Below are 13,448 nucleotides of genomic sequence, written 5' to 3'. Positions count from 1 at the left end.
TCTAGGGCTCAAGCATCCTTTGTTGGGAATCAAGACAAGGGAAGGAGACATATTATCGCAAGTCAAATATGAAAGAAAAGGGAAATCCTACTACTGGCAAAAAGTTTATTTTAGTTTAATGGACTACATTCAGATACTCCCAGATGAAACTAAGAATGTGAACTTCAGATTATAAATCACTTAATAGAACACACTCTTTTCCTAGGAGGCTTGTCCTATGCTGGATTTAATTTCATTGTAATTTGATAAAAGAAAGTGTCAGAGAAATTCCACGAGAGGCAAGCTGTGATATGAAAAAGGCAATAGCAAAATTGTACCAGCCTGGCTACCAGAGGTAGGGACTTGGTTACTGAGGACAGCAGGTCCGAGGGCTGTGAACAACGAGTGGGTAGAAGTGTTAGGATGACAGTGATATATGCTTCTCCAGTCATGCATATATATGTAGGTACCTCAAGGTTCTATCATATCATTATAGAATATTTATTGCTGGAATGTCTGCCCCCAGGAAGAAAAGGTGATATATTTTGGAAGGGGTGTTTAAAAATGAGGGTTAACAGAGTGACCTTTGACAATAACTGCTAATGGATTAGGGTCAGGGACGGCTCAGTGCCCACAAACCTTAAAAATATTGCCATCTATCTTTTTCCCTGAATGGAATGTTCATCTTGCCAGTTCCTATAGTTAATTAGATTGTTAACTCTGTCTATTTATAGCAGCAAACACTTCACTGGCATGTAGCAAATGCTGATTATTAATCAGGGGCCTCTACTGACTCAGGGTGGAATGAAATGTAATTATTCAAATTAGAGTTAGACCAAGGTCCAATGACCTCACAGATAACATTCTGATTTTGCAAGCACTAGTTTCTGAAAACTGAGTCTTTGGAAGATGTAGATATTCCAATCTTTGGGAGCCTTGGAGAGAATAGTGATGCTGAGTTTAGGCATCTCCTAGCATCCTTAAAAGGATTCCTTCTCTGCTATAAATGTACCTATGCACCTGCCAGCTCATGACTCAAATCAGCCTTACCCAGTAAATCATTATACAAAGTAGTTATGGATGTAGAATTTTAATAGCAAATCAATGAAAGTTAATTTTCATGGAAGCTATTAGGAAGGGTGTTCACTAAGCTTTTCCCCTACCATATATCATATTGCTTTCTACTTTGGGAGAAAAACTTAGATCTTATGAAGATGATTAAAAAAAAAAAAAGGACTTTGGAATGTTCCAACCCTCTCTACATGCTATTTGACCGATTGTCCTCCCCAACCTTTATCTTTTAGCCTTAAGTGGGAAATAAGGGCACCTCAGGGTAGACAGGGTGGAGGAAGGAAACTTTAGAGGAGGTAATCTGGGCAGTTTGCAGCTGCTCCGAAAGGAGGGGCTTCCTTTAAGCACTGATTGAGAGTCAGGTGAGACCAGCCTTTGCTGTGCCCTCCATGTCCCCTGTGCTTCAGGTTCGACACATGTTACTCTAAGCTCCTGCTGTGCTCAGGCCTCACAGCTCTTCAAGTGAAAGTGTGCTGACCAAGTGAAAGTGGGCTTTCCTTTTCTTCAGTAGAACCAGGTATTTGGTACTTGAGGATATTTCCATTTTCATGTGCATGTCCTGAGGGACCTGGAAAATGCTCTCAATTTGGTGGGGCAAACAGGGGAACAGGTGCTTTAACTGTATCGCCATTGCCTTGGTGTTGGTCTTAGACAGGGGTTGTCTAGTTCCAGAAATCCTCTCAAACAGGCTTGAGCAATTAAGTAGGAATAGCAATATCTACCAAGGCAGGGTAGTCGGCTGGGTCTCACAAGATCCACACTAGGACTTAGCCCATACTTAATCCCACTTTTTTTGTTTTTCAATATACAGGGTGGGGCAAAAGTAGGTTTACAGTTGTGAGTACATGAAACACAGTTTATTTTTGTATTATTAATTATCGTATTATTTTCCATATGAACAACTATAAACTTACTTTTGCCCCACCCTGTAGTATTTTTTAAATTGCTATATATTTCACATTGTGTAAGATTGACCATTTTATGGTGTACACTTCAGTGGTTTTTAATATATTCATCATGTCCAACCACCACCACCACTACTTAATTGGAAAACACCTCTATCACCTCAAAAGAAACCCTGTACCTATTAGAAACTAGCCCCAATTATCCCTTTTCCCAAATTCCCTGGCAACCACAAATCTACTTTCTGTCTCTCTAGATTTGCCTATTATGGACATTTCATATAAATACAATCATGTATTTTTTGTGTGTCTGGCTTTTTTCACTTTGCAAAACGCTTTCAGGGCTCATCCATGTTGCAGCATGTAACAGTATTTCATTCCCTTTTATGGCTAAACCATATTCTAGCTTATGGATATACCACATTGTGTTTGCACATTCATCAACTGGTGGACATTTGTGTTGTTTCTCCTTTTTGGCCATTATCAATACTGCTGCTATGAACATTTGGATACAAGTTTTGTGTGGACATGTGTTATCAATTCTCTGGGCTATATATCTAGGGGTAGAATTGTTGAGTAATACAGTAATTCTATGTTTAACTTTTTGAAGAAATGCCATAATGTTTTCCATAGTAGCAAACACTTCATACATCATTTTACACTAGTGACCCGGTGCATGCATTTGTGCACATTTAAAGGAAATTAATTCGTAGGTGGCCGGCAGGGTGGGACTGGGTGAGATGGACGGGACTTGCCCTGGAGCCAACCTCCTGTGGTCCCTCCCTGGCCGGCCTGCATCTGGGGTGGCACTGTGGCTTGAAGAGCACCTGTGGAGTGAGTGGGGTCCCTACAGCAGGTGGGGTCCCTTGGCCTGGCCTGTGGGAATTGGACTGAAACTGGCTCTGCGACATCCCCCAAGGGGTCCCAGAGTATGAGAGGGCACTCTGCAAAGTTGCTGTCATACAGGGTGTGGAACGCAAATGCAAGTGTGCAGTAAACCAGATTCAGGGCCGACAGTGCCCCAGCAACAACATAACCCACGGCCAAAGGTGGAAATCGTGAGGCCCCACGAGGAATCGGGCTCCCTCCTTTCTGGTTTTGGGGTGAATCACCCTAGAACCGCCACTGTCAAGTTACTGCAGCTTGGCAGCTCCTGTGTTGAGCGTCTGTCCCCTGGTGGTCAGTGCACATAATAGCTACTGGTCGGATGGACACTTAGCATAATATATATATATATATATATATATATATATATATATATATATATATATTCCCACCAGCAATGTATGATGATGTCCACTACCTTTTAATTCTAAGTTACTAGAGACAGTGTCTGGTTCCCCCAGCTCAATCTCAGGATGGGTTTCCTTTGGCCCAGATATCTACTCTGCTCACTATGGCTCAGGATGAGAGCAGGCAGTTGAGTGTGGGAGTAGAACAGTGACATGGTACACTTAGGCAAAGGCCCACTGTGGAACAGTTTTCAGAAAAGAAGGGGCGGTCTCACCCAAATCTCACCCCCAGCATACTAACTTTAGAGTAGTCCTAAGTATTGGAAGTGATCAATTGACAATTTGTTATTTTTAAGTTGAACTGAGCCTTTTAAAAAAATCTTTATTGTTGAGATTATTACAGAAATCCCTCTTTTCCCCCCATCATTGCCCCTTTCCACCCAGTTTCTGCTCCACCCCAGGCCTTTGCCATCCTATTGTCTGTGTCCATGGATAATGCATATATGCATAGAAGATCTTTGTTTAATCTCTTCCCACCCCCCACCACCTTCCCTCTGAGAATCATCAGTCTGTTCCATTTCCATGCCTCTGATTCTATTTCATTCACCAGTTTATTCTGTTCAGATTTCTTATTTATTTATTTTGATTTTTAGATTCAATTGTTGATAGGTATGTATTTGTTGTGATTTTATTGTTCATATTTTTTTAATCTTTTTCTTCTTCTTCCTCTTCTTAAAGAATACCCTTCAACATTTCATATACTACTGGTTTGGTGATGATGAACTCCTTTAGCTTTTATTTGTCTGTAAGGCTCTTTATCTGACCTTCAATTTTAAATGATAGCTTTGCTGGGTAGAGTAATCTTGGTTGTAGATCCTTGCTATTTATTACTTTGAATATATCTTGCCACTCCCTTCTGGCCTGCATAGTTTCTGTTGAGAAATCAGCTGATAGTTTTATGGGCATTCCCTTGTAAGTAACTAACTGCGTTAACTAACTGCTTTTCTCTTGCTGCTTTTAAAGTTCTCTCTTTGTCTTTTGCTCTTGGCATTTTAATTATGATGTGTCTTGGTGTGGTCCTCTTTGGGTTCCTCTTGTTTGGGACTCTCTGAGCTTCCTGGACTTGTAAGTCTATTTCTTTCACCAGGTAGGGGAAGTTTTTTGTCATTATTTTTTCAAATAGGTCCTCAATATCTTGCTCTGTCTCCCCCTTGGCACCCCTACAATGTGAATTTTGTACGCTTGAAGTTGTCCCAGAGGCTCCTTACACCATCCTCACATTTTTAGGTTATTTTTTCTCTTTGCATTTCTGGTTGGGTGTTTTTTGCTCCCTCATATTTGAAGTCAGTGTATGCTTAATTTCTGACTGGTCTTTTTTCATTTTTTTTGGAGGTTTCTAGAAGATTGAGTAGCCTTAACCCTTTGCACTTGCTTGCTTTTCTCTCGATTCCTTTATTCTAATGCTAACCGTGTCGAGTCACACTCGACATCCGAGTGCAAAAGGTTAAAACCTTGGTTTTGAACTCTATATCCAGTAGTGTGCTTGCTTCCATTTCTTTTATTTGTGACATGCCTCCCTGTCTCTGCATTTTGGCTGCTTCCCTGTGTTTGTTTCTATGTATTGGCTAGAGCTATGTCTCCTTGAGTTGATAGAGTGGCCTTGTGTAGTAGGTGTTCTATGGGGCTCAGTGGCTCAGCCTCTCCAGTCACCTGAGCTGGGAACTCTAGGTGCACCCCTTTGTGGGCTGTGATCACAGTCTTGTTGTAGTTGAGACTTGATTGCTGTTGGTTTCACTGGGAGAAATTGACCTTCAGTCCAATTGGCTGTGAGAACCAGCTGCGACTACAGTGGGAGAGCTGCTGTGCAGGAGACACTCCTATGGAGCAGGACTTGCTTCAGTGGGGCTTTGGTGCTCACTGAGTCTGCCCCCTGATTGTGTTGCTTCTGGATGTGTAGAGTTGTAATCTGGTATGGTCTGACACTGACCACTGGGCACACTGGCACTTGGGTCTCCAGGGAGGTGCAAAGTCAGCCACTGCCTGGGGCCACCCAGCAGGAGCTACAGAGAGATCTGCAGATTCCTCCTCTTTGTATTGGGTGTGGAAGTGCCCAGAAGAGGCCCAGCTTTGAAGCAAGACAGGCTGGTGCTGGTGCTGGGTCTTGGGCCTTTTATTGATAGGTTTGGGACTTTCTGACCCAGCTGCAGCTTGTTTGAGAGGTTTTACCCTGAGCAAGCACAGGACATTCATTTGAAAAAGCTGCTGCACACAGCCTGGGTGGGGTTATAAATTGGATGAGGCAGGGTCTTAGGGGATCACCAGCGCAGAGCAAACAGAAATGCTGCCAGTGAGCCCTGAGACCAGGGAGGTCCCAGGATAGGAACAATAAGCCCTGGGAGCACCCCCAAGCACTTCCATTTGGGAGAAAGCTGCCCCTGAGTTCCTGCCTCAATGCCAGACAATCCAGTTCCTCATGGTATGTGTATGTGTTCCCCACAACCTTGCCCTGGCACTGGAGCTCAGAGCAAGCAGGATCTTGTAAGTTCAGTTTGTTTGCTGCTTTTTAAGAGAAATAGCTAGGTCTCCAGCGGCCTCTGTGTCACGGAGCCCCAATCTGCACTGGTTTTTACAGCCTGTAGTTCTTACAGCCTGTAGTTCTTACTACCCTGTAGGGACTTCTTTTCACAACGCTGGGACCCTGGGCTGGGGGTCTGGTGTGGGGCTGGGGCCCCTTGCTCCTCTGCATGGCCTCGGCGTAGGTGATCTCCCTCCTGATTAAAAAAGCAGCCCATGTGGGTGCCAGCCCAGCCTGTTCTGTGCCTCTTTACCGCCTACCAGACTCAGTGTGCTTTCTTCTTTACTTCTCTAGTTGTAGACTTCCATTCAGCCAGCTTTCTGGCATTTCTGGATGATGGTTGTTCTGTATTTTAGTTGAAATTTTGATGTGGTTGTGGGAGGTGACAAGTACAGGCATTTACCTATGCCACCATCTTCTGAGATCTGAACTTGCTTTTTTAAGATGAGGCACAAAACTCTCTAGTAGCTAGTAAAAAGTAACATGCTCACTTTGAATAGATATTTCTTATATGAAACCTGTGAGGCAAATGAAAACTCCAGCCTAATGTAGAGCTGTTAATCGCCATGTGTAAATCATAAAGTGAGCATCCTCAAATCAGCATTTGGAACCTCAGTGCTACTGATTGAATTCTCAGGCCACTTGTGGGTTAGAACTGTAATTATTGCCCTTCCTTGTTATTTTGGGAACCAAATTCCCATTCTTTATTCATGCCTTTAGGAAATTTGTAGACAAAACCTCACTTATAGTTTCCAAAATAAGTTGCTTTATAAAATCCCAGAATGCAGTCAAGCCCATCTGTTTTCTTTTCTACATTAACTTATTTGTTGCAGCAAAGCCCCAGACAGTCCTCAGAGAGATGCAGTTATAGAAAGGAAAACTGATTATGAGAGAAAGACTTTAGGGTCATTGAGATTTATTCCCCCCTGTATGCAAAGTCTGCATAATGTGTGCAAGAGCCTGAGATCACCTTGGCATAAAGCATGGCTCGCTTTTGAGCTGCTAATCGTGCAGACTGCACATGAGGGGAATAGTAAGCGAGGGATTCCCACCACAGAAGGTTTAACATTCAGGAGATTAAGATATTGCGATGGAAATGAGGCTGGCTGTGCAGCATTTTAACTGAGCATTACTCTGGAGCTTGTCTCCTACCATTCAGACTAAAAAATTATTGATTTGGATCCAAATGGGGAGAAGGATTTAACATTTGCCTGTTTGCTGTGAAAGTCAAGATTAATGTATACCAGCAACCTGAACCTGAATTAGATTCTGTGTGTGTGTGTGTGTGTGTGTGTGTGTGTGTGTGGCATAAAGAGACAGTTATTAATTAGTAGATGTAGAAATCTGAAGGTGGAAGGCAAATAATGATTGAAAGCCTTATAGATAATTTTCATTGACTCTCCACATTTACAATTTTTTTTTAAAAGTATATTTGTGGGGTCAAGGGGACAGACAGGGTTCTTCATTTCTGTTTCCCAGATAAGGCTCTATCTGAGAGGGAGAGTAGCAAATCAGATGTTATATGAACCTGTTTCCCAGCTCACGCATTGTGGGCAGTGTTGTTTCTCCCCGACTCCTGTCTCCACGAGGGCTTCTAGACACAGTGGTGACACTGATGGATGGTCCCCACCTGGCCCTTTATTGAAGCTCCACATTGTACACAGAATGGGTGAGGTAGTTGATGCCTCAGTCAGGGCGGACAGCTAACAGGTCAATAGACTCAACCCGAAATTGCTGTCACAGCAGCTTGTTCTAGCGTTTGGCTTTGATGTACAGCTACAGTGCTTAGTAATTCAGCAAATGCGGTGCTGCAGGACTGCTCCATTAGGTGTAGCTGTAACCAGAAATCAGGTGATCGGGAGCCCAGTTCCAGCTGGAGCTCTGTGACCTTGGGAAGATTGCTCAGTGCTTCTGAGGCTGTTTCTTCATCTGCCAGAGCAGTGGGCTGGGTGTTAGACTCTCCCAACCAGTTTTGACTAGGATAAAGCATGTGACAAACTTTGAGAATGAAAAGAAAAAGGATTAATACAGCTAAGTTAGGGAGGTCAGAATTCCCTTGGGGGCAGTTCTCCTTCTAGGTTGGGAACTAATATTCTTCTGAAACAGGTATCGTATATTTTGTCACATTGAACACCATTTTTTAGATGAGTTGACTGAGGCTCGGAGAAGATAAGTAACCTGCTCAAAGTTGCTCAGTTGGTTGGTACTCGACAGAGCAAGACTGGAATAAGTGTGATTTCAAAGCTATCTAAGGTATGTCGCCCCTAGCTCATTGCTCAGCCCAGCACGTCCCTCTACATTACCAGCCCACCTTTGCTCCCTTGCTGCTGTTTCTTAACTGTTATATGACTGCAGGCAAATGAATCCCTTTGAGTCTGGTTGCTCATCTGCAAAAGCAGGATCACTACCACTCACTTTGTAGGCTTGTGTGAGGGTTAAATGCGTTAATCTGTGAAGAGTGCCTGCTCAGGTGTGGGTACAGAGAAGGTGCCTCATCTCTCCCACTTCTGGTCATCAGCCTCACGCACGTGGTCCACTCTACTGTGCTCCTGAAGCCGACATGTGCCTCAGGCTTCCCATCTCTCTTCAGCTAAAAGAATGAGAAAATGTCACTGCACATTATCTTTCTATTTTTACTGACATTAGAAAGATTTTGAAAAACACTCTTAGATATTTTCTAAGCTAGGCACCTACACAAGTTCTCTGGGGGAAGAGTACTCTGCAGTCGAGGGAAGGAGTGTGCCTTGAGCTTTGGCTCAGTGAAATCTCAGGGCAGAGATCAATGGTCATTTTATGTGTATTTTCTTAATAGGAGAGAATAACTGATATTCTCTCCTAGTGCTCATGATTAATCCCATTTAATATTATCAATAAGTGAATGTTGGTAAAATCTGTGAATAACATTATTTCACTTTAAGATGGTGACTTGTATCCACACATTTTACTCCCCTTCTTTCCATCCAAATTCCATTTGGAACAGCCAAAGAAAGATTGGATAACATCTATAGCAGAGCTAGAAAACAGAAAACGATGCCATCATCAGGCCAGAAACTTTAAGACATTTCTATAAGATATGGTATATATAAAACTAGATTTAGGGTCTTACCTATATTGTCATGAGACAATCTTATTTTATGAATTTTTTATTAAAAATCTTTGTTATGGTTTGAGTTGTAGCCCCCAAAATGGTAAGTTCAAGTCCCAACCGCCAGCACCGATTAGGGGACCCTAATCCAATGCTTGGTGCCCTTATGAGAGAGGGATATTTGGACACATGTACACCATGGAAGGGCGTGTAACAATAGAGGCAGAGATTGGAGGGGTGTAGCTGAAAGCCAAGGGACAGCAAGGATTGCCAGTCACCACCAGAAGTTAGAGAGAGGCCAGGAAGGATTCTTTCCTAAAGCTTGCAGAGGGAGCGTGGCTTTAATTTTGGACTTCCAGCATTTAGAACTGTGAAAAAATAAATTTATATTGTTTTAAGTCATCCTGTTTGTGGAAATTTGTTATGACAGCCCTAGGAAACTAATACAAGCATGAATGAAAACCTTAAAAAGTGGATTTGGGGAAGTGCTGACCCAGATGCAATTCAACACATGTGAAGGAAAGACTCACCTGGAAAATAAGGGGGTGGATGGCCTCAGCAGACTCCCAGATAATCTCCAAGCTCAGACCAACAGGGCCTTAAGTAAATGTGGGACACACCTAAACCCTACCAATGACCTTGGGAAGTTGGCTCCTGACTCCACCATTGCCATGATTGCCATGCCAAGTAAAATGGAGACATCATTGCAGCAGCTTTGTACTGTTAGAGAGAGAGAGGCTGGCTTGGGGAATGGCAATAAATACAGAAAAGCATCCACTAAGCACAGTAGGCTAAGCAAATAACTTTTCTTGTATATGCTCTTTCCAAACTTCTGTGTATAAACTAAACTATCAATTTTGTAAAAATAAAGCTACTAACATATAAAATTTTCCCTTTTTTCTTTGTCTGAAACTAAATAGTTTAGTTTCTGATAAGAGATCCATAGTTTCTGATAAGCCATCTTTCAAATCTTCAAATAGAAAAAAAAATGTAGACATTTACTCATTAAATTCAAATTTTTGTTGAGCACTTACTATGTGACACCCATTATGTTAGGATGACAGTTTCATTTGGAGTTTTACATCATGTGCAAAGACCTGAAGGCAAGATAAAAGAGGACACAGGACAATCAAGGAGCTATAGGGATGGGTAAGTAGGAAAACATAACTGGGCCTGAGAAATTATTCAATAATTATTCAAATTATTCAAACAAGGGCGGCCAATCAGAGCAATCAAAGGAAATGGCCCCTCTGAAATGCATATATTCCAAGAAATCAGAAGAAGAAAAAACTTAGGTGAATCTCCATTTCCTTTTACTATTTCAATAAAAGATTAAAGAAGACACTGTATTTATGAAAACAAAGCACTCTAGGACTAGAAAATATTGCCATAATATCAGAAATATTATCCTTAAATTAAAATTTAGGCAGGATAAAGAAAATTGTATCCTGAAGTAAATTGAATTGGTGAATTAGATGAATGAGGTTGAGAAATTCTAGGAGTAGAATGCAGAAGAAAGTACATAAGCTTAGTCATATTCATGAAAAGGAAAGATGTATGGAGCAAAAAAAATCCAACAGATCCAATATAGGTGTAATAGAAATATCAAAAGGACACAGCAGCTAAAGAAATAGTAACAATAAAGGAATAATAGGAAAAATATCCTAAATTTAAACATCTGAGTCTTCAGACTGAAAGGATCTACTAGCAATCAGGTAAAATTCATGTACAGACTCCTGCACTGAGATAGAACCTAATGCAGGTTCCTTCCTGCACTCAGGCAAAAAAACAACAAACAAAGCAAAACAGATTATCAGGAAAGGGGGAAAATAAGAGCATCAGCATACTACTATTCATACTAATTGCTGGAAGACAGGAATAACAGAATTTTGAGGGAAAAGATTGTTACCCAATAATTTCTTATTCAATTTATGTGTGAGAGCAATAGAAAAATCTCTTCTCAGATGGTTAAAAACACGTAAGGTGTTCCTCTTTCTGAGAAAAACTTCTTGAAGAAGTCCTATAGCAATTCAAGAAAAAAGTCAAAGTAAATAATTCAAATTGGAGAAAGTCAGAGTGTCGCAGAACTTTTCACATGAAGTGAAACCAGTAAAATTTAGTATCTGTGTAAATAATCGCTGTTATGAATTTTATCAGTATCAAATTTAGCAGAAATGTTAAAAATGATAATCTGGACATAAAATGATAGCTTATTCAGATCTAAACTTGTGATTATGGAGGATGCAGAAGAAAATAAATAGGGGCTCTATAAGGATATGAATTTTGTCTGATCTGTTTACTATTTTATCCCCAGGCTTAGAATTGTGCCTGGCACAAAGTAAGTGCTTAATAAATGATTGAAAAATCTGCTAAATCTCTACGATCAATTAGAATTTAAAACTCCCATGAATCAATAGTAAGAAGACTACCTGATAAAAAGATGTAACAAAAACAATTTTTAGGCAATTTGAAGAAAATAAAAGCCAAATGGCAAAAAAGGAAAGAAAAGATGCTTAATCTACTTAGTAATCAAACAAATACAAATTTCTGATTGCCAAAGATTAGTGTGTCTGACAATATGAAGTATTGGTGACTATTCAGGGAAACAGGAACTCTCTTAATCTGTTGGTGGGACTTTAAATTAGTACTAATACTTTGGAGAATTTGGAAATATAAAGCAAAGTTGAAGATGTGCATACCCTATGATTCAGCAATTCTATTTCTAGACGTATGCCCTAAAGAAACTTTTGCAAATGTGCCCCCCATGATCTCCTCCAAGGATGGTCATTAGGTTTTTTTGAATAGTGAAAATTTGCAGACAACCCAACTGTCCATCAAAAGGGGGATTAATGAACTGTGATTACTTCATATAACTGAATAATATACATTAGTTAAAATTAATGAAGTACATTTGTGTTTTAAGTAAATATAAAAACATAGAAGAACAAATCCCAGTATGTATAGCACACTAACCTTCATGTACATTTAACAAGCACTCAGAGCCACACACATGTTACTACAAATTGTGTCTGTCCACATAGCAAATAACAGTAAGAAACAAGAACTAAATGGAAACATGCCACATTCATGATAGTGATCACCTCTTGGGAGGAGGGAAGAAGAGTTTTGAGATTGCGAATTGGAATAAAGAACTTCAACTTTATAATGTTTCACTTCTTTTAAACAAAAAAATTTGAAGCAAAGTAACAGAATGTTAACATTTGTTAATTCTAAATCGTGGGTACATGGGTGTTTGTTATATTATTCTTGTGCTTTTCTTATTTTTAAAACCTTTCACACTCCTCCAAAAGTGTTATAAATATCTAACCTATGTCCTTAAAACAATGATTCCATTAGAAAATTGGTGAGTTTCTAGGGGGAAGAGACGGATTCGTGTAACTTCTGAAATTGTATTTAAAATACAAAACTTCATGTGTGTGCTGTGTATGTGCATTATTATTTTTTAAGAAGGTACAACTCTATCCTTTACAAAAGCATTTGGGGGAGATTAAGTAAGCACAATCCTTGAGTGGTGCTACTGGCATTTAGCACCTGAGGCCAGGGATGCTAAATATTCCTCAATTTGCACATCTACTACCCCTGCACAGAAATAATTGGCCAGCCCTGAATGCCAATTACATCCATTTGGAAAATATTGAATTAGGAATTGTATTCTGCTAAGGGTAACAGAAAATCATACTACTAATAGTTTAAGAGCAAAATAGTTTTCATTTCCTTATGTAACAGGAAACCTGGAGGTTGCTGTTATAGGTTCTGTGGCTCAAGGGCATTAGGGCTCAGTTCACTGTGTTTCTATTTGTCTTTTCCTCATAGCCCATAGAGGCTGCTGGAGCTCAGCTATCAAACCCAGTGTCCAGACAAGAAGAAAGAAGGGCTGGAGAAGGAAAGGGCAATACCTATATTTGGAAAGCAAATTTTTTTCAGAAATCCTCAGGAGACTTCTATTTACATCTCATTGTACTACATGACCTTGCTTGCTGCAAGAGAGTTTAGTTTTTTGGCTTTGCAGCCTTTATACCAGCGGATGGCAAGGAAAGGGAGTTTAGAATGGGTGTTCAGTAAGTCAACGCACAGTATTTGCTGGAAAAGTGAATAGGTTAAATTTTCATATGAAATAAAAAGAGTGGATATAGCAACTTTCACTCAAGAAATCAGAAGGAGAAAAGACTTAAGTGAATCACCATTTCCTTTTACTATTTCAATAAAGAAACTACCTTAAATATTTACAACAGAAGGAATTTAATGCAGGAAATTGGTTACACAGGAGAAAGAAGAATAGAGAAGCTAAGCAGGGGACAGTAAGGCAGTGCAGAGATTAGCAACCTCAGGAAGCCACTGTCCACTCAATGTTAGAAGGAGAGGACAGAATTACTGGGGTCACTTGGCAGATGCTAGAACCAGGACAGGCCCATTCATCAGGAGCTGGAGCCAGAGGGGAGCTACAGCTATTCAGAAAACACAGGAGAGGAAGGGAGAATGGAATGACCTGCTTATCCCCTTCAATTGGCCAGACCCAGCAGGAAGCCAGCTGACTGGCTGTAGGAGCACCACTGTGATGCAGAGCTGATGGACAAGGAATAAAT

Source organism: Cnephaeus nilssonii (genome assembly GCF_951640355.1).
Source record: "Cnephaeus nilssonii genome assembly, chromosome: 4".
Lineage (NCBI taxonomy): Eukaryota > Metazoa > Chordata > Mammalia > Chiroptera > Vespertilionidae > Cnephaeus > Cnephaeus nilssonii.
Note: the sequence above shows the minus strand (reverse complement) of the source record.